This window comes from Schistocerca americana, chromosome 8, assembly GCF_021461395.2.
Source record: "Schistocerca americana isolate TAMUIC-IGC-003095 chromosome 8, iqSchAmer2.1, whole genome shotgun sequence".
Classification (NCBI taxonomy): Eukaryota; Metazoa; Arthropoda; class Insecta; order Orthoptera; family Acrididae; genus Schistocerca; species Schistocerca americana.
In genome coordinates this window covers 239,567,667-239,591,476 of record NC_060126.1, presented here as the reverse complement: position 1 = coordinate 239,591,476, position 23,810 = coordinate 239,567,667, and positions in this window count along the sequence as shown.

Below are 23,810 nucleotides of genomic sequence, written 5' to 3'. Positions count from 1 at the left end.
ACGAGACAGCGAGAGATACGCTAGGAAATTTAAGACGACGCTTCAGACCACGCGGCTACTCCGCGTGGCTCCGGGCTCAAGAACAGGGCTCAGAAGTTAATGTGACGTGTAAGATACCTTAATGATGTCATATTGGCACCAAATTTCACCACAGTTCTGCCCAACACAGCCGTCGCCGTGTCATACGAAAAGAAGGTAGTCACACCCCCTCTTACCACATTTCACCCCTTCTTTTGACGCCTCTGCGATGTAGGTAAGAGCGGCCACATCCAACATTGAAATCACGCGTCTTTGTTACGGCTGGCTGAGGAAAAGATTTCAGACACACAGTCGCTCAGAATCGACACGAAAAGCCCTCAATCGAAGGCACAAAGGGCGTCAATGAACGTTCCTTATCGTGTTGCTTCCCGCACATTTCGCGGAGGGATGCTTTGCCATTTTATTCACGCATGTGTCAATATCGCACTCCTCCGTGATCGCTCGACAGGAGAACGTGAATCGTGATGATTCTAAAAGCATGGGCACACTTTGCTACTTCGCGTCACGTTTAAACTACAACTAGTGATTTTACCCGTCGCTAGTGGTTCTAACCTGTACATGAGAGCAAACACTGCAGCCCCGCTGCTCTCCAAACGGGTGCCAACGCCTTCAATTGAGATACAGCCCAGCAGTGTTCTTAGAGATGGGTTGAAACATCCGCGGTTGTCAGCAGCGTCGGAGGTTATCAAGGACGTCCTTCCGCAGCTCGTCGTACTGAGAACTGTCGTTTCAGAGTGTGAAATTGCGGTTATCAACAACCCAAAGGAAGGGATGAATCCACTGACATCCTTTATCCCGCCCCCTCAGCCCTTCTATTGAGCGGCGCTGTGTCTGAAATGTTTTCCTAGGCCATCTATAAGATAAGCGCGTAATTTCAACGTTGTGCGTCGCCGTTCTGACCTCCATCGCAGAAGCGTCGAAAGAAGGGGTGAATTATGAGGAAGAATGGCTGTTACGACCTTTTATCGTGTGAAACGTCCACGGTGGCGTTGGGCACAATTGTGATGAAATTTGGTGCCAATGTGCCATTATTAATCCACCTTACAGCTCCCATGAAATCCTGGACTGTGCCCTTGCTGTTTAAAGCGTCGCCAAGTCTGAGGGTGACGTTGTACACTTACGCTCATAAATTAAGGATAATTGCAGAATGTAGTGCCACACAACGTGGCACTATACAAAACTAGCGCTAATAGCATAGGCACATAGGAAAGACATACGACACAGATCTGTAGCCGGCCGGTGTGGCCGTGCGGTTCTGGGCGCTTCAGTCTGGAACCGCGTGACCGCTACGGTCGCAGGTTCGAATCCTGCCTCGGGCATGGATGTCTGTGATGTCCTTAGGTTAATTAGGTTTAATTAGTTCAAGTTCTAGGTGACTGATGACCCCAGAAGTTAACTCGCATAGTGCTCAGAGCCATTTGAACAGATCTTTAAGTCCACGGTATTGGTGATAAGAAAACCGTCCCGAAACACATGTGCTACAAAACGCCACTGTTTCCTGTGCAGGTATCCCATCACCAATATAGGATATGACCACCATGCACACGTACACAGGCCGTACAGCGAGTTGGCATACTCTGGATCAGGTGGTCGAGCAGCTGCTGAGGTATAGTTTCCCATTCTTGTACCAGTACCTGTCGGAGCTCCTGAAGTGTCGTAGGGCAGCGATACGTCGACCGAGAGCATCCCAGACTTGCTCGATGGGTTTTAGGTCTGGAGAACAGGCAGGCCACTCCATTCGCGTGATATCTTCTATTTCAAGATAATCCTCCACGATGGCAGCTCGGTGGGGCCGTGCGTTATCATCCATCAGGAGGAAGGTGGTACGCACTGCACCCTTGAAAAGGCGGACATACTGGCGCAAAATGACGTGCCGATACACCTGACCTGTTACAGTTCGTCTGTCGAAGACATGCAGGGATGTACGTGCACCAATCATAATCCCACCCCACACCATCACCCTTTCAAGAACATTAAGGTGTTCGTATCTGGTTCCTAGTTCACGCCAGATGAAAACCCGGCGAGAATTACTGTTCAGACTATACCTGGATTCGTCGGTGAACATAAGCTGGGACCACCGTGCCAATGACCATGTACTGTGTTCTTGACGCCAGGCTTTATGGGCTCTCGTGTGACCAGGGGTCAGTAGAATGCACCTTGCAGGTCTCCGGGCGAATAAACCAAGTCTGTTCAGTCGTCTGTAGACTGAGTGTCTGGAGACAACTGTTCCAGTGTCTGCGGTAACGTCCCGAGCAAAGCTACCTGCAGTACTCCATGGCTGCAGTAGTCCAGGCACCGATGGTGAGATATCGGTCTTCTTATGGTGTTGTACATTGTGGACGTCCCGTACTGGACACGTTTCCTGTCTGCTAGAATCGTTGTCATAGTCTTGAGATTACACTTTGTGGCACACGGAGAACCCATGCTACGAAGTGCTGTGTTTGACCAGCCTCCAGTCGCCCTAGCATTCTACCCCTCATAACGTCATCAACATGTGTTCTTTGAGCCATTTTCAACACACAGTCACCACTATCACATCTGAAAAAGTCTGCACACTTACTCGCTGCACCGTACTCTGACATGCACCAACACATTTGTGCATATGTGGAATGCTGCCAGCGCCACGTGCGACGACCGCAGGTCAAATTTACCGCATGGCCATACCCAGAGGTGATTTAAACACGGCCGGCTGTTGTGGACGAGCGGTTCTAGGCGCTTCAGTCTGGAACCGCGCGACCGCTACGGTCGCAGGTTAGAATTCTGCCTCGGGCACGGATGTGTGTGATGTCCGTAGGTTAGTTAGGTTTAATAGTTCTAAGTTCTAGGGGACTGATTGTTGTGGACTGGCAAGACAGCCAATCCACAATGACGGGTAGCCGAAAGGCACGCGTTTAGCTCACGCAGGCTGGCGTGAGGTCTGGAACAGGTCAAGGTCTTATAGTAGCAAAAATAGTACGTAGCTTCTGGAATACTTAACTTTAATCCATAATTGGTGAACATCGGTCTGACGGTACATGCATCACAAGATAAATAGCAAATGATAATGGCGCCTTGCTAGGTCGTAGCAAATGACGTAGCTGAAGGCTATGCTAACTATAGTCTCGGCAAATGAGAGCGTAATTTGTCAGTGAACCATCGCTAGCAAAGTCGGCTGTACAAATGGGGCGAGTGCCAGGAAGTCTCTCTAGACCTGCCGTGTGGCGGCGCTCGGTCTGCAATCACTGATAGTGGCGACACGCGGGACCGACGTATACTAGCGGACCGCGGCCGATTTAAAGGCTACCACCTAGCAAGTGTGGTGTCTGGCGGTGACACCACATTCCTCCCCCGCAAATCGGCGTACGGTTGTGTTATAAGGCTTCCGCCCGCCGTGGGGAGGACCCCATGTTGACGTATGCGACGAGTTGGGGAGCCTAACAACAGGCGAGGCTGTGCCACCCGCACCCTACCATTCGGTCCGAGGGGAGCTAGGAAACGCCTGAAAACCTAGTCCAGGGTGCACGCCAACATGCGGTGTATGCGCCCGTAAAGAGACAGGAGGGGCCGAAGGGTCGACCTCCATCGGCTCGGGGCACCCGACGGGCGAAGACGCCATGTGGTCCGGAGCGGGCAAGAGTTCCATGTCGGAGGACAGCTGGTCACGGGAAGCGATCGGCGGCGCGTGACCCAGGGAGGCGCCCGGCAGTTGCAGCGACGCGTCCACTGCGGGCGTCGCCGGCGGAAGAACAGGCGGCGGCGGCGGCGCGTCGCCATGGGGCAAAATGGAAGGCAGCGTCGGGAACAACCGGGGATGAGGCGAGCCAGTAGATGGGTCACCAGGGCGCTGACTGGACGGCACCGTCGCTGAAAGCAGACGGGGAGCGGCAGAACCCGTGCGACGACAGAGGCGCAGCTGATTGAGATGCCGACGCACCTCACCAGAGGCCCCCAAAACCAGATACATAGCGCGGCCGAGGCAGCGAAGAATGCGCCCTGTGAGCCAACGCCGTGAACCTCGATAGTTACGATAGTATACAACGGCGCCTGGAGCAAAAGCAGGTGTCTGCCGCTGCACAGGAACCTGATGCGGTGGATGTAGCAAAGACATCAAGGTTCGATGAGGGCGACCGTGAAGCAACTCAGCCGGCGAACGACCATCGCGGGGCTGAGAGCGATATGAGGACAAAAAAAGCAATAACGTGTCCTCCCTAGAATGTGACTCTTTCAACTTCAACATCTGGGACTTGAAAGTCCTGACCAATCGTTCAGCGGCTCCGTTTGACTGTGGCGAAAACGGCGCGGACGTCAGATGTCGAATACCATTGGCCTTGCAGAATGAGTGAAATTCTGCGGACATGAATTGCGGGCCATTGTCAGAAACAATAGTCTGTGCAAGACCTTCAATGCAAAAGATAGCGGATAACGCTTGGATGGTTGCAGATGACGTCGTGGAAGACATCCTGACAACAAAAGGAAAATTACTGAATGAATCTACCACAACCAACCATCGAGCACTCCAGAATAGACCAGCAAAATCGATGTGTAAGCGTTGCCAAGGGGAAGTGGCTTTTGGCCATGCAAAGAATTTCCGCGGTGGTGCGGATTGTTGTTCGGCACACGCCATGCAAGAAGAGCACATATTCGTAATCGCAGCATCGATTCCGAACCAAGTACAGTGCTGACGAGCAAGTTGTTTCGTACGCACTATACCCCAATGTCCTTGGTGGAGTAGCCGTAAGACAGAGGACTGTAACGAACGTGGGACCACGACCCTGGACTGATCATTATCAGAACGCAACAGCAAAACACCACGTCGTACAAAAAGTCTCTCCTTGTGAGCAAAAAATCGGCGAACCAACGGATCCTCGATCCGTGACTTTGACAAGGGCCATTGCGTAGCAACAAAACGCAGAACGGTAGCAAGGACAGGGTCGGCAGCTGTGGCTGTAGCTACACGACGAAAATCAATCGGAAACGATTCGACCACATCATCGGTTTCCGAATCGATGAACATGCAAGCTAGTTCGGAGGAATCGAATGCTCTATCCTCAGCAACAGGCAAACGGGACAACGCATCGGCGTTTCCGTGCTGAGCAGTGGACCGATACAAGATATCGTAGCGGTATTGCGAGAGGAAAATTGACCAGCGAATGAATTTCTGCACTGTACGTGGAGGTACAGGCTTGGTCGGATGAAAAAGCGATGTCAAAGGTTTGTGGTCTGTGATGATGGTAAAGTGACGACCATACAAGAAATCATGAAACTTAGTAACACCAAATAAGAGAGCCAATGCTTCTTTCTCGATCTGTGAATAATTTCTTTGCGCAGACGAGAGCAAGTTGGACGCAAAGGCAATAGGGCGATCGTGCGATCCATCTTTGTGCGCAAGCACAGCACCGATCCCGAAATCCGATGCATCCACCATCAACAAAAGGGGCTTCCGGGGATCGAATGGCTTAAGGCAAGTATTGGAAAGCAACGCCGATTTCAACTGGCGAAAGGCGCGTTCGCATTCCGTCGTACAGACGAACGGAACACCTTTATGGCGTAAGCGATGAAGCGGAGCTGAAATGGAAGAGGCGTGGCGCACATAGCGATGATAATAATTGATTTTTCCCAGCACACTCTGTAGCTGCTTCAAATTCTGCGGCGAAGGCAAGTCTTGTATGGCACGGAGGTGCTCTGGACTGGGATGTATGCCTTGGGCATTGAGTACATGTCCCAAATATGGTAAGTCCCGAGCAAAAAACACACATTTATCCTTCCGCAAACGAAGACCATTTTGTCACAAGACCTGAAATAATGTTCTGTGATTGGCTAAATGTTTTTCTTCCGTCTTTCCGGAGATCACAATATCGTCCAGATAGTTTGCTGCAGTAGGGACCGACGCACAAACAGTTTGTAGATATTGCTGAAACAATGCAGGGGCGGATGTACACCCGAATGGCAGTCGTTTGAAGCGGTACAAACCAAGATGCGTGTTAACCACCAAAACGCGCTGGGATTCTTCGTCCACCGGTATTTGCAAGTACGCATCTGCTAGGTCCAACTTCGAAAAATATTTACCCGGGCACAGTTTGTCAAAAAGATCTTCCGGGCGGGGTAAAGGAAAAGTTGCAATCACTAGTTGTGGATTCACTGTTGCCTTGAAGTCCACACAAAGTCTCAAATTTCCGGAAGGTTTTTGCAAAATTACGAACGGTGACGCCCAGAGAGAAGCCTTTACACGTTCAATCACACCTTGTGATTCCAAATCGTGTAATGTTTTTGCAACCTCATCACGCAATACGTGGGGAACATTGCGCGCTCTGAAAAATTTCGGTTGCGCGTTTACTTTCAGTTCCAAATGTGCTTTATAGTTCTTAGCGCAACCAAGGCCCGGTGCAAAAATGTCTGCAAACTCTTCACATAGACGAGAAACACTGTCTGAGGGCACAGTCTGGTTCACTGACAGGACCCGATTTACAATAGACAAGTTAAACAACCGAAACAAATCTAGACCAAACAAGTTCACTGCAGAAGAAGAACGAAGGATGTACAAAGACACAAGTTTTGTTTGTCCTTTGTATGTTGCAAGAACGCTGCACTGTCCTAACACAGGGATTGCTTGTCCTGAATAACTACTGAGCTTAACATTTGCGGCACGCAACGGAGGTGTGCCCAGCTGTTTGTACATGTCTTGATTGATCAAGGAAACTGCAGCTCCGGTATTGAGCTGGAATGGTATCACGTTGCCATTAATGTCCAAGTCTACAAAAAGTTTATTGTCCTGCTGACGACAAGAGCGACTGTCTCATGCAACGTGAACTGATGCTGGTACAGAATCACTTGCGACTTGATGGGATTTCCGGCGATGTCGACGCACACTATTTGTGGGATGAACACAGTCACTGTTAGAGAGAGTAGCACTGGGCGGAGTGGAATGAACTACATGAATTTCCATGGGCGAAGGTTCACGAGCCTGAGTATCCTTGGTTCGGTTCCGATTACGGCGCGAAGCAAAGGGCCTGGAATGGTTTTGAGAGGCCGATCGGAGCTTTTTCTGGCACACACTTTGTACATGTCCTTTTTTATTACAGAAAAAGCAAATAGCCTGGCGTGACGGGCAATTCTCACGCGAATGTCTAGTAGCACACCGCGGGCATGATTTTAGCACTGCATTTGCTTGCTTGCGTGGCACACATGGTGGAGAGCTTGGCGGCAGCTGCGCGGACGGGCGTGAGGGCTGTTTACTGTTCCGTGCAGCTCGCCCGGCGGGCCGGTTAATGTGACACATGGCTGGTGAAGTTTCAAATGATTCCTGAGCAAAGTGAAGTGTCTCTTGCCGATTCAATATGTCTATCACTTGTTGAAGGGAGGGATTGACTAGTTTCAAAATCTGTTCACGTATACAAACATCAGAAACGTTCTGTGCAATTGCATCACGTACCATAGTATCTGAATAAGGGAGTCCACATTGACACTCAAATGCACAATCCCTAGTAAGGCCTTACAAAGTTGCAACCCACTCCCGATTAGTTTGACCGGCCATACGTGTTGTACGAAAGAAGGTGTACCTTTTTGCAACTACATTGACTGATTCTTTGAAATATGCATCTAATGCTGACAAATTTCGTCATAGGACAGAGTTGCGACGTCGCGTCAGGGAAATAATTTCACTATCACACGGTACGTCTGGACGCCTACGGCGGAAAGGAGAAAAGGCTGCCGCTCATTACCTTGAATTCTGTAGGCGGCGAAATGGAATCCAATATGGCGTGACCACTCCGTCCAGCTTTCCAGTGCAGCATCAAAAGGACGAAAAGGTGGTGCAACTGCATGTTGTGGCTGCGTGAGCGGTGAAGCGGCGGCTGCCGCATCGTTTTGCATTGCACGTTGACCCTGGACGAGCTGTCCAAGTGCATCCAATAAGGCCTGCGTCTGCTGATTCTGCAAACGATAAAATTCGGACAGTACATCTGGAGATTGTGGCGAAGCCATTACACAAGTAAATCAATATAGGTACAAACGCGAACTGGCTCGCCGCCAATCCTCGGCGCCAAACTGTTGTGGACTGGCAAGACAGCCAATCCACAGTGACGGGTAGCTGAAAGGCACGCGTTTAGCTCACGCAGGCTGGCGTGAGGTCTGGAACAGGTCAAGGTCTTATAGTAGCAAAAATAGTATGTAGCTTCTGGAATACTTAACTTTAATCCATAATTGGTGAACATCGGTCTGACAGTACATGCATCACAAGATAAATAGCAAATGATAATGGCGCCTTGCTAGGTCGTAGCAAATGACGTAGCTGAAGGCTATGCTAACTATAGTCTCGGCAAATGAGAGCGTAATTTGTCAGTGAACCATCGCTAGCAAAGTCGGCTGTACAAATGGGGCGAGTGCCAGGAAGTCTCTCTAGACCTGCCGTGTGGCGGCGCTCGGTCTGCAATCACTGATAGTGGCGACACGCGGGACCGACGTATACTAGCGGACCGCGGCCGATTTAAAGGCTACCACCTAGCAAGTGTGGTACCTGGAGGTGACACTACACTGATGTCCTCAGATGTTACATCCCATAGTGCTCAGAGCCATTTGAACCATTTTTTATTTAAACCCACAAGCCGCCCACCAGAGCGTTGTTTCACCATGTATCAGCATTATCCTTAATTTATGAGAATGGGTGTAGATCACCACACTCAACAGTTTCTCAACAGACGAGCCAAGGGGCTACCAACAGTGTCTCCTCAATGAACATTCAGCAGGTGCGTGCTTCATGCACCCATGCTAACTACTGTTCATCGACGACGAAGGCTGGAATTTGCACGTCTATACTGCAATTGGACGTCCACTGAGTGGTGAGAGGTGGTCTTTTCAGATGAATCACGTTTTATGCCGTTGGTGTGTACGGCGTGAAACTTCTGAAAGCAGACAAAAAGGGAGCGTTATTGTGCCAAGCATTTAATTGCGAATTGCAGAGTAATCATGTAGGTGTAGATGTAGATGTTATGGTATGGAAAATGTTCTCGTTCCATTCCCAAGGTGGTCTAGTCATTCTGAAATGCACAATGAATCAACACAAGCATGCATCCATCCATCGTTGGCGACCATGTCCTCCCATAAAAGCAGTTTGTTTTTTCTCAGCACGATAGCACCTATCAGCTGGGCACTGAAACCCGCCCACAGCTCGCAGTGTAGTGCGCGCTTCTAATAGCACCAGGATGTGTTTATCGTACTCCTCTGGCCACCACACTCACCAGATTCAAACCCAATCGAGAATCTGTTGGACCGCTTTCATCGGGCTGATCGTGCCTCGGATCCTCAAACGAGAAACCTAGCGCAGCTGGTCGCTGCACTGCAGTTGACATGGCTTCACATCAATGTCGGCACCTTCCAGAACCTCACTGGCTCTCTTCTTGCACTTCTCGCAGCGATCCGCGCTGCGCAAGGTTGTTATTTAGGGTTTTTACAGGTGTTCACATTAATGTGACTGGACAGTGTAATACCAAGTGAAGATTATGACCACCTCCTCCTGCAGCTTCTTGCGGTCATGCAACGATGATAGTTTCCTGTAGACAACAGTACCGTCAGCGAAGAATCTTATAGCGTTGTGTATACTCGAATTTATAACATTAGAGGTCTTATTATGCTTCCTTCGGCACGTTTGTCACTACTTTTGTTTTTGTAGAACATTCAACATTTAGTTTTACATATTCAAATATTCATATAGTCGGTAACATATTTGCGCAGATATTCCATGATCGTATTATAATTACTAGTCGATGACATTGTCGAATGCCTTACAGAAAACTACGAAGACGGAATCTGTCTCATCACCTGTGGCTACTACTTACAAGGTGTCGGGTTTGAATAAAGCAAGCTGAAAGTAAATTGTACTTCGTAGGATTCTTTCTACTCCTAAGTACTGAGGGCAACGTGAATTGCAACTGCTGTTGCATCATCAAAATGGTTCAAATGGCTCTAAGCACTATGGGACTTAACATCTGAGGTCATCAGTTCAATAGACTTAGAACTACCTAGAGCTAACTAACCTAAAGACAGCACACACATCCATGCCCGAGGCAGGATTCGAACCTGCGACCGAAACAGCTGCGCAGTTACGGACTGAAGCGCCCAGAACCGCTCGGCTACAACGGCCGGCTGTTGCATAATCCTGTTGAAAATAAAACCTTCTGCAGTTTACCGGTTACCTCTGCAACTCTGGTAGAAGGAATGTGTTTAGAATGTTTATGCAATGTTAATAGTTAAGTCGTCCTCCTTTGTGAGGAAGGTTGCTCTATCTCCAAGCTACCACCTATGGCACTGTCACCAGCCATACAGTCGTGTACCGTAGAGTGCCCCAGCTCCGGCAAGCTAATAACTTTACCTCTAGAGATCGAACGAAAGCCATCCGTCATCCACACAGATAGGCCGGGTTGTTTTCGACTACACCTCCAGCATCTGCCACAATGCCGTGTGGCGGCAGCCTCGGTGCCAGGAGCTTACGTATCGCCACTGCGGCACTCCCTCGCTTCTGCGAGTCACGTGTCCCTGGAGTGCCGAGTCGGTATCCTTCCATCGGGTGAGAATTAAGTCATTGCCCGTTTGCTGTGCCATCAGTTCACACTAAGGGCTGCTGCATCTAGCAGTTCATCAATTGGAGTTCACAACGCCGAGCTTACAAGAAGTATATCGCTGCAATCTCTATGAACTTCAGCTGTCCTCAAGCTCTCGCCTCACTGGACTTCGACTCAATCGCTGTCGGGTCACCACCTCACTGGGCTTCATCTCTACTGTCCTTGAGTTACAACTCTACTGCACCTTGTCTCAACCGTCCTCAAGGCACCCTCCTCGCTGGCCCTCGCCTCAACTCGTCCTCGAATACACCGCCACGCTGAACCTTATTTTCAGCGTTCTCGAGCAGGCCACCGCTCTCTGCTGACCACAGCTTCATGGACTTTGTCTGTCTAAGAACATTCCAGAGGAACATCAATGATTGACTTTCAGCTTCAGCCAAGAAGTGTGGACTGAAACTGTGTTATTGTATTCTGTTTATTAGACACAAAAATACAATTTTTCCTTGCTGCCTGGACACACCTTGCTGTTTTCTTGCCTCACTCATGAACACTACAAAGGTTTTGTAGACTCAACCTACTAATCCTATAGCAGTCACCTCAATGTTCCCAGATTCTGCAAGACAAATGCCATCCACATATGACAAAAAAATTGCAGACCCTCTTCGAAGAACATCGGTTGCCACTGCTTCCATGCTGTTTACTTTAGCTTGATGTGCCACCTGTTGGTCATACTATAATAAGGTTGGTTGACAATTTGTTCGTTGTGATCCTTTAGGAATCACTGCTGGTCCTTTGTGAACTCTCCCATAAATCGTGACGAACATAATCAAGCCCCCTTCGATTCCATATTCTAGGTCATGACGTTTAGAGGACTTTTTCAGCACATGGAGACCTCACACCATTTTGAAATTTTAAAGACGGAGAGTTGTAAAGTGCGGTAATCCTGTCATGTATGTGCAGTTGGTACAAAGTTCATTTCAGACATTTTCAATCATATGTATCTTTTCTTGATGCTTTAGTGGACAACGTAATACACACCGCACCAACCCATTCCAGTAGAGCTAATAGTTTCTTTATATTATACCGTTTCCGCATATTTTAATATTCAATGATAATGAAAGGACATAGCACGTATTGCAGACTGACGTATGCGAAACGAATGGTTTTCAAATGAACGGTATTATGTTGATATTCTAGAAAAAATTTGTATTTATATAAAATAAAAAAAAATTCTGTTTCATTTGCTTGATCCTTTACAAAAACTTTGTCCGCCCCTGGTAGCTGAGTGGTCAGCGTGATGGAGCGTCATGCCTAAGGGCCCGGGTTCGATTCTCGGCTGGGTCGGAGATTTTCTCCGCTCAGGGACTGGGTGTTGTGTTGTCCTTATCATCATCATTTCGTCCCCATCGACACACAAGTCACCGACGTGGCGTCAGCTCGAAAGACTTGCACAAGGCGAACGGTCTACCCGACGGGAGGCCCTAGCCACATGACATTTCCATTTTACAAAAACTTTAAAAGTCGAAGTACTCCCATACTCAAGAAATATGCTTGGTGAAGCAGATGCAGGCTACCTGCGTCTCCATGGAAAAGTCCTATTTGAGGTGGTTTGCTGTTGCCTTCCTCAGACATGCTATGAAGTGTCAAGTGTCTGTCTGTCTGTGTCGTGAGAATGACTGTGATGAGCGCGTACGTAGTGCGGTGTACTACCCGACCACGATATTATTGCACTTGGCCTACCATTGCCGTTATTGGAAACGCGCGGTGACATCACAGCAAACAAGTACAGTTGTGGCTAAGGAAAACGCATCACACTGCCAATGCTTTCAAGTCAGCTGTACATGTGCTATCAAGTGGTTCACCGTCTCCTCGTGAAGTATTGACAGCACTGCAGTGCGGCGTTATCCATGATCATGAATGCCCCTGAGAGTAGAAAATGAAGGAAGAGCCCTCGTAAGTGGACACAGTGAGGTGAAAAAGAGCTTGTGTTCATGTTTGTACAATTTTTTCACCAAGAAAGAAAAGCAGAATCAGGTAAGGAAACATCTACACAAAGAAATCATGCGGACGGCAAAAATGTAGAAGAGTTAGAAATATATTTTGGAGTACTGTAAGAAAGTGGAAGAAACCGGGAAAGAGTTAAAACTCCTAGATAACACAAGCACTCTAGAAAAGTAGTTTCTCTAGATTACTTCGAAGAAGCACTTATTCGAAGGAAATTTTTGGAGTATGATGAGCAAAAGAAGGAAATCCCAACGCTGAGAAATTTGCTTATATTTTCAAAAACTAAGATAAATTTTCAGAGGGAAAGGGAAACATTTCGGAAAATTTTCAAAGTAATGGGATTTCGTGTAGAAAAATCTAAAAAGAAGGGAACCAATCTGAAAGACTTCCGACATTCTTGTAAAGCATGAGGTGTACTCGAGAGCAATCAGGAATAATGAAAAGTGGCTAGACAAACCAATGATATTCACGGACGAAATTTGTGTGCATACGCATTATACCACAAAAAAGTGCTGGCAACATGGTATAATGACTAATGGCAGCGCAAGTCAAAGAACCATTGTTGTCCACACCAGTGGGTTTCATAAGGAGAGCAGAGTTAAATTATGGTGCGAAATCTAAATCTCAAGATTAACACGATGACATGAATGACGATAATTCTCACAAATGGTTAGGAGAGAAGCCATTCAGTTATGTACTTATTGCGAGTTGTAGCAGTGTGGGCTTTGTGAGAGTAGTAAGATACAGGAGTCATATCAAGAACAAAATACACTATGTGATTAAAAGTATCCGCACACCTGGCTGAAAATGACTTACAGTTGGTGGCGCCCTCCACCGGTAATGCTGGAATCAATATGGTGTTGGCCCACCCTTAGCCTTGATCACAGCTTCCACTCTCACAGGCATACGTTCAATCAGGTGCTGGGTGGTTTCTTGGGGAATTGCAGCCCATTCTCCATGGAGTGCTGCACAGAGGAGAGGTATCGATGCCGGTCGGCGAGGCCTGACATGAAGTTGGCATTCCAAAACATCCCATAGATGTTCTATAGGATGAAGGTGAAGACTCTGTTCAGACCAGTCCATTACAGGGATGTTATTGTCGTGTAACCACTCCGCCACAGGCTGTGAATTATGAACAGGTGCTCGATCGTGTTGAAAGATGCAGTTGCCATCCCCGAATTGTTCTTCAACAGTGGGAAGCAAGACGGTGCTTAAAACATCAATGTATGACTGTGCTGTGATAGTGCCACACAAAACAGCAAGGATTGCAAGCCCCCTCCAAGAAAAACACGACCACACCACAACACCACCGCATCCGAATTTTACTGTTGGCACTACACACGCTGGCAGATGACGTTCACCGGACATTTGCCATACCCACACCCTGCCAACGGATCGCTGTATTGTGCACCGCGATTCGTCACTCCACACAACGTTTTTCCACTGTTCAATCGTCCAATGTTTACTCATCTTACACCATGCGGTGCGTCGTTTGGCATTTACCGGCGTGATGGTGGCTTATGAGCAGCCACTCGACCATGAAATCCAAGTTTTCTCACCTCTCGCCTAACCTTCATAGTACTTGCAGTGGATCCTGTGTGATCGTCTGGATATATGTCTGCCTACTACACATCACGACCCTCTTCAACTGTCAGCGGCCTCTGCAGTCAACAGACGAGGTCGGCCTGTACGCTTCTGTGCTGCACGTGTCCCTTCACATTTCCACTTCACTATCACATCGGAAACAGTGGACTTAGGGATGTTTAGGAGTGAGAAAATTTCTCGTACAGACGTATGACACAAGTGGCACCCAATCATCTGACCACGTTCGAAGTCCGTGAGTTCCGCGGAGCGCCCCATTCTGCTCCCTCACGATGTCTAATGACTACTGCGGTCGCTGATATGGAGTACCTGTCAATAGGTGGCATCAGAATGCACCTAATATGAAAAACGTATATTTTTGGGGGTGTCCGGATACTTTTGATCATACAGTGTATGGTTGTTCTTGATATGTCCCCCGTATCTTACTACTCTAACAAAGCCCACACTGCTACATCTCGCAGTAAGGACATAACTGAATGGCTCACTCAGAGGAAAATGTTTTGAACCAAGCTTAACAAAAAATGGGCTTTTACAGATCGCGCGTTATGTTAATAAGCCAAAGCCTGTTTATAAAGCAAATTCAGTTTTAAAGCGGAAGAGATACGCGTTTTTGAGGCTTCCAACTACTACTCTGATTTTATCCCTATTGCCTTAATCCGGAATACAATGAAACAAAAAACTGCAGAAAAAAGTTTCTTCCGTTAGTTTAATTACCGTAACCAAATAACGAAAGAGTCTTTATCTAAGATTACCGAACATGATTGGTTATAAGCTTGCTAAAATGTGCAAGGAAGTGACAATAAATATTGGAGCAAAGTTCGGTTAATGGAAATAGCAACTGATTATTTAATAATCAGAGTTGGTTCATACAGTGAAGACGAATATGCGGCTCATGACGAACCTTGTGATATGGAAACTGATATAGCGGACGAAACTGGAACTGAAACAGATACAACAGACGACTAAATTGGTGTCTGTCCCTTGTGTGACGGACCACCCACTTCATAACCCCAATCACCAAGATTATTGCAGCTTTTATTGCGTAACTGTAGTTGTACCGCTCTTCCTCTCCTTCGCAATTCCGATAACGCACTGACTTACGATAAGCCGACCGAAGCGCCCTCTCTCAGGTACAATAATATTGTGTTTGGCTAATGGTGTTGGGTTTGTGTCGTCATGGATGAAAATTAGAGAAAGAATGAGACCCTTTACTGGTACACAACCTACTCCTCTCGAAAAGCACCACGGGGACCGGCGAGTTTAACCTTCCCATCCGGCGGAAGGATCACCATCGACAGTCTCTCATGCCCTCACTTCATGAGGCACTGAGGAGAAGTTTGGAATTCAGCCCCAAAGATTGGCACAGAGCCTGATTTTCATCAACTTTACGCCACCATTCCTCCTCCCCTTTGTTGTAAAGGCAAAGGAGAAGCTGCCGTTTGAGCATGACGTACCCGGAGGGTCACCCATCCAAGCACTGTCCAGGCCCGACGTCTCCTTAACTTCAGTGAGCTGACGAGAACCGGTATAGCGAACGCGGCAAGACCATTCACTTGTCATCCGGATGTCTTCTATTCACTTGAAAACAAGTTTAACTCTCTGCCAGAAGTTACTGAAAACCTGGGCCAACACACGTTAGTCAATTTGGCCCACGGTGTCTGTAATGCCTGCTGGCCTTTGTTAACATTGCCACGCTCTTTCAAAGAACCCCAACAGAAAATGTCACAAGCGGACAAGTATGTTGATCTTGGTGACCAAGGAACGTCATAGAAACGAGGAATGGCGCGTCCAGGAAAAATGTTCCTCTCAGCTACCATGGATACATCTGCAGTTTGCAACGTTAAACCGAGCTCTTGAAAATATGCAATCATTATGTTTATACGTCGTCTCCGAAGTACTGTTGTGCTGTGTTCATAATGTGAGCGTAGCGTCTGGGGTTGACGGCACTGTCCTACCGTCGCCGCGCTGAGTTGCCGCGCGGTCTTAGGCGCCATGTCACGGATTGCGCGGTCCCTCCCGGCGGAGGTTCGAGTCCTTCCTTGGGCATGTGTGTATTGTTCTTAGCATAATTTAGTTTAAGTAGTGTTAAGTCTAGGGGCCGATGACCTCAGCAGTTTGGTCCCTTAGGAATTCATACACATCTTCTGCCCTACCGCCCCCCCCCCCCCAAAACATAAGGACCGTTATAGCAACAGCTACGCCACACCACACGCCACAACTGGGGCACGAAGAGGTCTTTCATGGACTACGTAAGGCTGTTCAGGTATCCAAAAGCTGTAGATCTGTATATTAACTGACCCATTTAAATGTAAATCTGCGACATCGATCTTAAATACTATTATATTTCCATCGTCTACAAATATCACTTTAACATACATAGCGAAGTGTATTGGAAACTCCTTTCTTTTATATGCTGGACCACCAGTATACCATACGGAGAGGATTTTAAATCCAAATGTAAGAGTTTTCTCACCTACTCACTATTCATCCGTAGAGAGCACATTTTTTTGACCTCGGATTGTCTCGGCCTGATATTGCCTCTCTTACAATTTCGAAGTTTTCAGGTGTCCTCGTTTTTTTATCATTACCCTGCGATCTTTTCTTAAGAATGTAATCTTTTGTTCCGAAAACTGCTACCACCACATTGTGAGTAACAGTTGTGCCAATAAAATGGCGACGAAATAGCTACCGCGTTACAACGACAGGATCAACACTTAGGACAAAGGTATCGTTCGAAAACACGCGATGCTCCATCGACCACTGTTTCATTGCTACTGTCCGGAAGTAAATGAAGTACGAGGCTCTCCCTCCCATCGCTGGTAACGGTGTACTAGGCAATCTAAAAACGTCCTCTCCACGGAGGTCACCCGTATATGACCCTAGGGCTTAGCCTCAGTTCTGCTGTTCTCCCTACATTGCGTGACCCACTTGTGGCCCATGTTACCCCGTTTCTCTCCTTGACACGCTGCGCCGGTTTTACGGAGCCATCCGAAATGAGTCACGGCGCCTTTTCCGTGGTCAGCCCGTGGGCGACGTGATACTGACCTCGGGCGGGCTTCCTCTGTAAACAGCCAAGCTCTCTGGGCAGCAACTTTCCTACTCTCCTCAAATACTATGTTACAACAACAATAATGATCTCCTTCCAGTTTTCTCAGCAGCACTTCGAATACCTTCCTTTTATAACAACAGATTCAATTCGAGTCCTTTCAATCCATAGCTAGTTACATCATAATTACTGATTTTACCGCTGTCTTTCTTCGCGCAACGTAATCTATGTTGCAATTCAAACTATTTTTTTGTACTTTACGTTATTTCCGATCCCATTTCAGTATATTTACTGCATTTAATTGGGCAGTGTGAGTGGGAAGGAATGACTTCTGTTTTGGGGTGCAGTACTACGCTAATATTTGTATTAAGTGACTGGTTATGGAGCTAATGTATTCTGGTTCTTATAGGCAACAAGGGTTCCGCTTTCCTAGTGGCCTCTAAGGGACTACGGAGGATTGTTTCCCTGCCTCATCGTTGTTCCCCTGTGTCGACAGTTCGTTGAATCTAACTCTCCTCCATCAACAGATGTAGGTGAAATAAAGGATTCAAGCACTGTCGTTTTTGTCGGTGTTTGATTTTGAAGCGCTCGACAGCTAGGTTGGCAGCACTCGTAAATATTTTCATAGAGGAATTGACTGATAATACCTTTCCGGTGAATGCATTAAAACAACATTAACAGTCATAAGATAAAGTAATTATCAGTAAATGAGATAATAATAACATAAAAAGTTTTGAACACGTCACTGACTAACCATTAGTAAATTAAGTAAAAGAGATCTAGGCACGCTGATAAATGTTAAAACCTACACATGTGTACCACCAGGCCAAGCGACACACACACACACACACACACACACACACACACACACACACACACACACAAATCGCACTCACTCAGTGAATACTGTAACTGTCAAAATGTAAAACATTAAGTGTGCAGTAGTAAAATAAGAGTAGTTTAAACTGTTCTACAAATGACTGTAATGCAAAAGCCGTGGCTGGTCTCGGCGGAGGTTCGAGTCCTCCCTCGGGCATGGATGTGTGTGTTTGTCCTTAGGATAATTTAGGTTAAGTAATGTGTAAGCTTAGGAACTGATGACCTTAGCAGTTAAGTCCCACAATATTTCACACACATTTGAACATTTTTTTGCAAAAGCCAGGCACTCAGATACCAGTTACAACAAAGGATGTATTCCATATGCTGAGAACTTTTAGTAACATTTTCGGAGAGCATCAATCTTGTAACCTACCCAAAACTAGCAAAAAGCAGTCTAGATCGCATTGCAGTTTCAGCGACTGAGGTGGACTGACTGTTCTTGACATCGTCAGCTTCAGCTGATGGAGCAAGTCTGAAGATGGTCTAAGACTAGGGGGAAACCAGTCATCATAAATAAAATAACCATTGTGAACTAGATTGTTTTTTACTAATTTTATATGTTGAGAAGTGGTAGCATGGACAATAACAAGACAAAAATTTTCAGTAAAAATGGGCTTTGAGCACTTGTTCAGTTTCGCTTCTGTGAAACACACATCTTTTATAGCAAGCTCTTTGCTGCTATCAACGACTTACAGAACGCAATAAAGAAATGACTAAAGAAATGAGGACACATGATTCTATTACTGAGAAGCAGCAGAGATCCTAATGTTATCTGTCTGCTATTGCTTACGACTTGTTAGCCATCACTAAAGGATGTGTTCAATATGGTATCAATTCACAGTAAGGCACGCTTCTGTACGACATCTTAAACAATCGCGCACTCCATGAAAAGTCCAGGTTTTTTTAACGAATGCTCTGGCAGACACTGATGACGCGTTCCTATAGCGTTTGTACATCATTAATGCAGCTTCCATACACCAAAGAACTCAAGTGTCTCCACAAGCAAATATCCAAGGGGTTAGGTTCGGGAGAGCTGGCCAGGGTGTTGGAACTCCCCAACCAACCATTGCCCATTAAATCTCAGAGTAGTGAGTACCCGGACATTTCGGAGATATTGTCCCGGTGTCCCATCATCCGCATAACACATCTACAGCCGTTTGTTATTATTATTATTATTATTATTGGCTTTCGGGACGCACCCATACAGCTATCTCATCAGTGGAACATCTTGTCTGACGACAGAACGTGCGCTGAGGTAACAGAAGTCGTGGGATAGCGATATGCACACACACAGATCGCGCCAGTATCGCGAACACAAGGTGTAGGAGAGTAGTGCATTGACGGAGCTGTCATTTGTTCTCAGGGGGTTCTTGTGAAGAGGTTTCCGATGTGAATATGTCCTCACGACGGGAATTAACAGACTTTCAACGCCGAGTGGCAGTTGGAGCTAGACGCAAGAGACATTCCATTTAGGAAATCATTAGGGAACTGAGTATCCCGCGTTCCGCGGTGTCAAGAGTGTGGCGAGAATACCAGCTTTCAAGCATTTCCTCTCACCACGGATAACGCAGTGGCCGATGCCCTACACTGAAAGCAGTGGCGTTTGAGGAGGGTTGTCAGTGCTAATAGACAAGCAACACTGTATGAAATGACCGCAGAGATCAATGTGGGACGTGCTTCGAACGTATCCATTAGGACACTGCGGCGAATTTTGACGTTAAAGGACTATGGCAGCAGACGGGTGTCTTTACTAACAGCACGACATCGCTTGTAGCCCCTCTCCAGGGCTCCTGACCATACCACATCGGTTGGACCTTAGGCGACTGGAATACCGTGGCCTAGTCAGATGAGTCCCGGTTTCAGCTGGCGTTAGGGTTTGAGTGTGGCGCAGACACCACAAAACCATGGACCCAAGATGTCGACAAGGCACTGTTCAAGCTGGCAGTGGCTCCATAATCAGGCAGGCTGTGTTTACATGGAATGGACTGCGTTCTCTGGATGTTAGCCTACATGGAGATCATTTGCAGCCATTCATGGACGTCATGTTCCCAAGCAATGAAGAAATTTTTAGATGACAATGCGCCAGTCACCGGGGTACAATTGATAGCAACTAGTTTGAAGAATATTCTCAACAGTTCTTGCGCATGATTTAGCGACCCAGATAGCCCGACATGAATCCCATTGAATATTTATGGAACGTAATCGAGAGGTCAGTTTGTGCATAAAATCTTGCACCTCCAAATTACGCAAGGTTATAGAGCCAGCATTGCTCAATATATCTGCAGGGGACTTCCAACGACTTGTTGAGCCATGCCAGGGCGAATTGCTGCACTGCGCTGGGCATGAAGATGTCCGACATGATATTGAGAGGTATCCCATGAGTTTTGTCCCCTCAGTGTAAAGACAACACAAAAGCCAGACCCCGAGCAGAGAAAAATTTCCGACCCAGCAGGGAATCGAACCCGAGCCTTAGCAGCGCGCTGCGCTGACCGCACATTTCCCGAGGCGTGCTCCAGCCGTTGTTGGAACTGTACCTGTTCTAGCACGACACGCAAGACGTTTGACGAGAAATGGCGATACTTTGCATCAGTCAACTTATTTGCTAGTATGTAATGTCCCATCACCTTATCACCAACAATTCCCGCCCACACATTAATGAAAATCACCGCCGATGAATGCTTCTTGAGCTAGGTGTGTATTTACATCTCTCCACACATCTTGGTTATGAGAAATGAGAATCCCATCTCACGCGGAGCCAGCTTTATCTGTGACCTGTATCACTGCTGTGGAAAATGGATCTTCACCGTATCTTTACATAAGTTTACAGGAGTAACATTAACAGATGTATACTGCATGCGATATTCATGAACAATAACGGAGGAATGTATCCTCATTTCTTTAGCTGCAGGTCTTTCGTACTAGCAAAGAATTTTCAGTAGAAGAGATGTGCTCGTAGATTTAAGGGTATGCATTTTAGAACCCATGTTTATTGGGCTTTTATTATGTTTCAGTCTATACTATCACTTCCGTGATATCGCCTAAGAACTGAGGGAAGAGTTCTGGAGCCTTTAAAATCTGCGTTGCATTCGTCCAATCGTCACCTACAACGGAGAGCACGTCAGTAAGGTAGTGATAGGACTGTACTCATGACAACAAATGAAATACATTAAACTAAAATGTGGCTCACTGTCTTAGTGATACATCGCAAGCAACACAGACTCATGTTATCTATCGCTGTGAGAGTAATACATTTTTCATATTCTGTGGAGTGTTAATATGATTTCATTCAGCCTCAGTGATGAAGGAGTTGTACCACGGCAGGGTGACTGACTTCAACAGCCACAGCTTGTCCGTCAGGTGAATACCAGTCCCACTCGATAAAACGAACCTCTTCGGCACCCGTGTGAAATTATGCAAAGAGATCTGGCAATGTATGTGAATGTTAACAAGCTAAATGTTCCCTTCTTTCCTGGTAATAGTTCGCCATCCAGTCAACAGTGAAACGAGTAAAAATGATGGAGTAGTTCAGTTTCGACGGAGATTGGGACAAGGAATCAGTCGTTGCGTCTCACAGAAGCCATCATACCAAGTTACATTTTACTGCAAATTACTTCGCTCCTCACGCAGTACGATTTCTCAGGTGAGTATATTAGTTATAAAAGGTATTTGCGTCTCGCACACAGGATTAGAGTCTTCATACTCTGGGATGACACAGGCACTGTGTGTGTGTGTGTGTGTGTGTGTGTGTGTGTGTGCGCGCGCGCGCGTGTGTGTGTGCGTGTAAACAATAAAAACACGTATATCACATACTCTTTTAAATCACAGCTACACCAAATTTAATTATGTAAATTTCTGTTTCTTTCGAATCATTCTAAAATAATCTAGAGTTTTTCATGTGAAAATATATACATCAAAAAAAGTTTTACCTCACCCCGGTTCCCAGAACTCCTCAAGATAGACGTTGACTGTAGATATTGTATCACAGACACAGTCCCTTTGACTGTTCAGAGATTTCACCAAACCCGCCCAGCCAATGCCGGCCATGGTGGCCGAGTGGTTCTAGGCGCTTCAGTCAGGAACCGCGCTGCTGCTACGGTCGCTGGTTCGAATCCTGCCTCGGGCATGGATGTGTGTGATGTCCTTAGGTTAGTTAGGTTTAAATAGTTCTAAGGCTGGGGGACTGATGACCTCATATGTTAAGTCCCATAGTGCTTAGAGCCATTTGAATCATTTTGAAACCCGCCCAAAGATGTAAACAACCATGCATGAGCAGCGGCTAATAAACGGAGGGGATCCGACAACCGATCAGTAACAGTCATTCCACCAGGCCGTGTTGTCTGTAGTTCAACTATGCCTAGACGGTCAATATAGCGGTTTGATCGCGTCCGCATGGTTACTTTGTGCCAGGAAGGGCTCTCAACATGAGAAGTGTCCAGGCGTCTCGGAGTGAACCAAAGAGATGTTGTTCGGACGTGGGGGATATAGAGAGAGACAGGAACTGTCGATGACATGCCCGCTCACGCCGCCCAAGGGCTACTGCTGCAGTGGATGACTGCTATCTACGGATTATGGCTCGGAGGAACCCTAACGTCAACGCCACCATGTTGAATAATGGTTTTCGTGCAGCCACAGGACGTCGTGTTACGTCTCAAACTGTGCACAATAGGCTGCATGATGCGCGACATCAGTCGCGACGTCCATGGCGAGATACATCTTTGCAACCACGACACAATGCAGCGCGGTACAGATGGGCCCAACAACAGGCCGAATGGACCGCTCAGGATTGGCATCACGTTCTCTTCACCGATGATTGTTGCATATGCCTTCAAACAGACAATCGTCGGAGACGTGTTTGGAGGCAACCGGTCAGACTGGACGCCTTAAACATACCGTCCAGCGAGTACAGCAAGGTGGAGGTTCCCTGCTGTTTTGGGGTGACATTATGTGGGGCCGACGTACGCCGTTGGTGGTCATGGAAGGAGCCGTAACGGCTGTGCGATACGTGAATGCCATCCGCCGACCGATAGTGCAACCATATCGGCAGCATATTGGCGAGGCATTCGTCTTCGTGGACGACGATTCGCGCCCCCAACGTGCACATCTTGTGAATGACTTCTTTCAGGATAACGACATCGCTCGACTAGAGTGGCCAGCATGTTCTACAGACATGAACCCTATCGAACATACCTCGGATGGATCGAAAAGGGCTGTTTATGGACGACGTGTCCCACCAATCACACTGAGTGATCTACACCGAATCGCCGTTGAGAGTGGGACAATCAGGACCAACAGTGCCTTGGTGAACTTGTAGATAGTATGCCACGACGAATATAAGCATGCACCAGTGCAAGAAGGCATGCTACAGGGTATTAGAGGTAGGCCTCGCTGTATGGTGGTACAACATGCAATGTGTGGTTTTCATGAGCAATAGAAAGTGCGGAAATGATGTTTATGTTGATCTCTATTCCAATTTTCTGTTCCGGAACGAGGTGATGCAAAACTTTTTTTCATGTGTGTACATAACATAAGGGGGACAGAATGATTACTGAAGAATATAGCGCAGATCAAGCCGTTAGCATGTAAATATTGTCCCACAAATTACTTGAGACTGCCCCGGGAAGAAAACCAAAGCCAAGGTTGGGAGAAATTTGGTACCATCTCGCTAAATTAACGCTTTGTCCTGCTATTATTGTCCCCTACAACGTGTT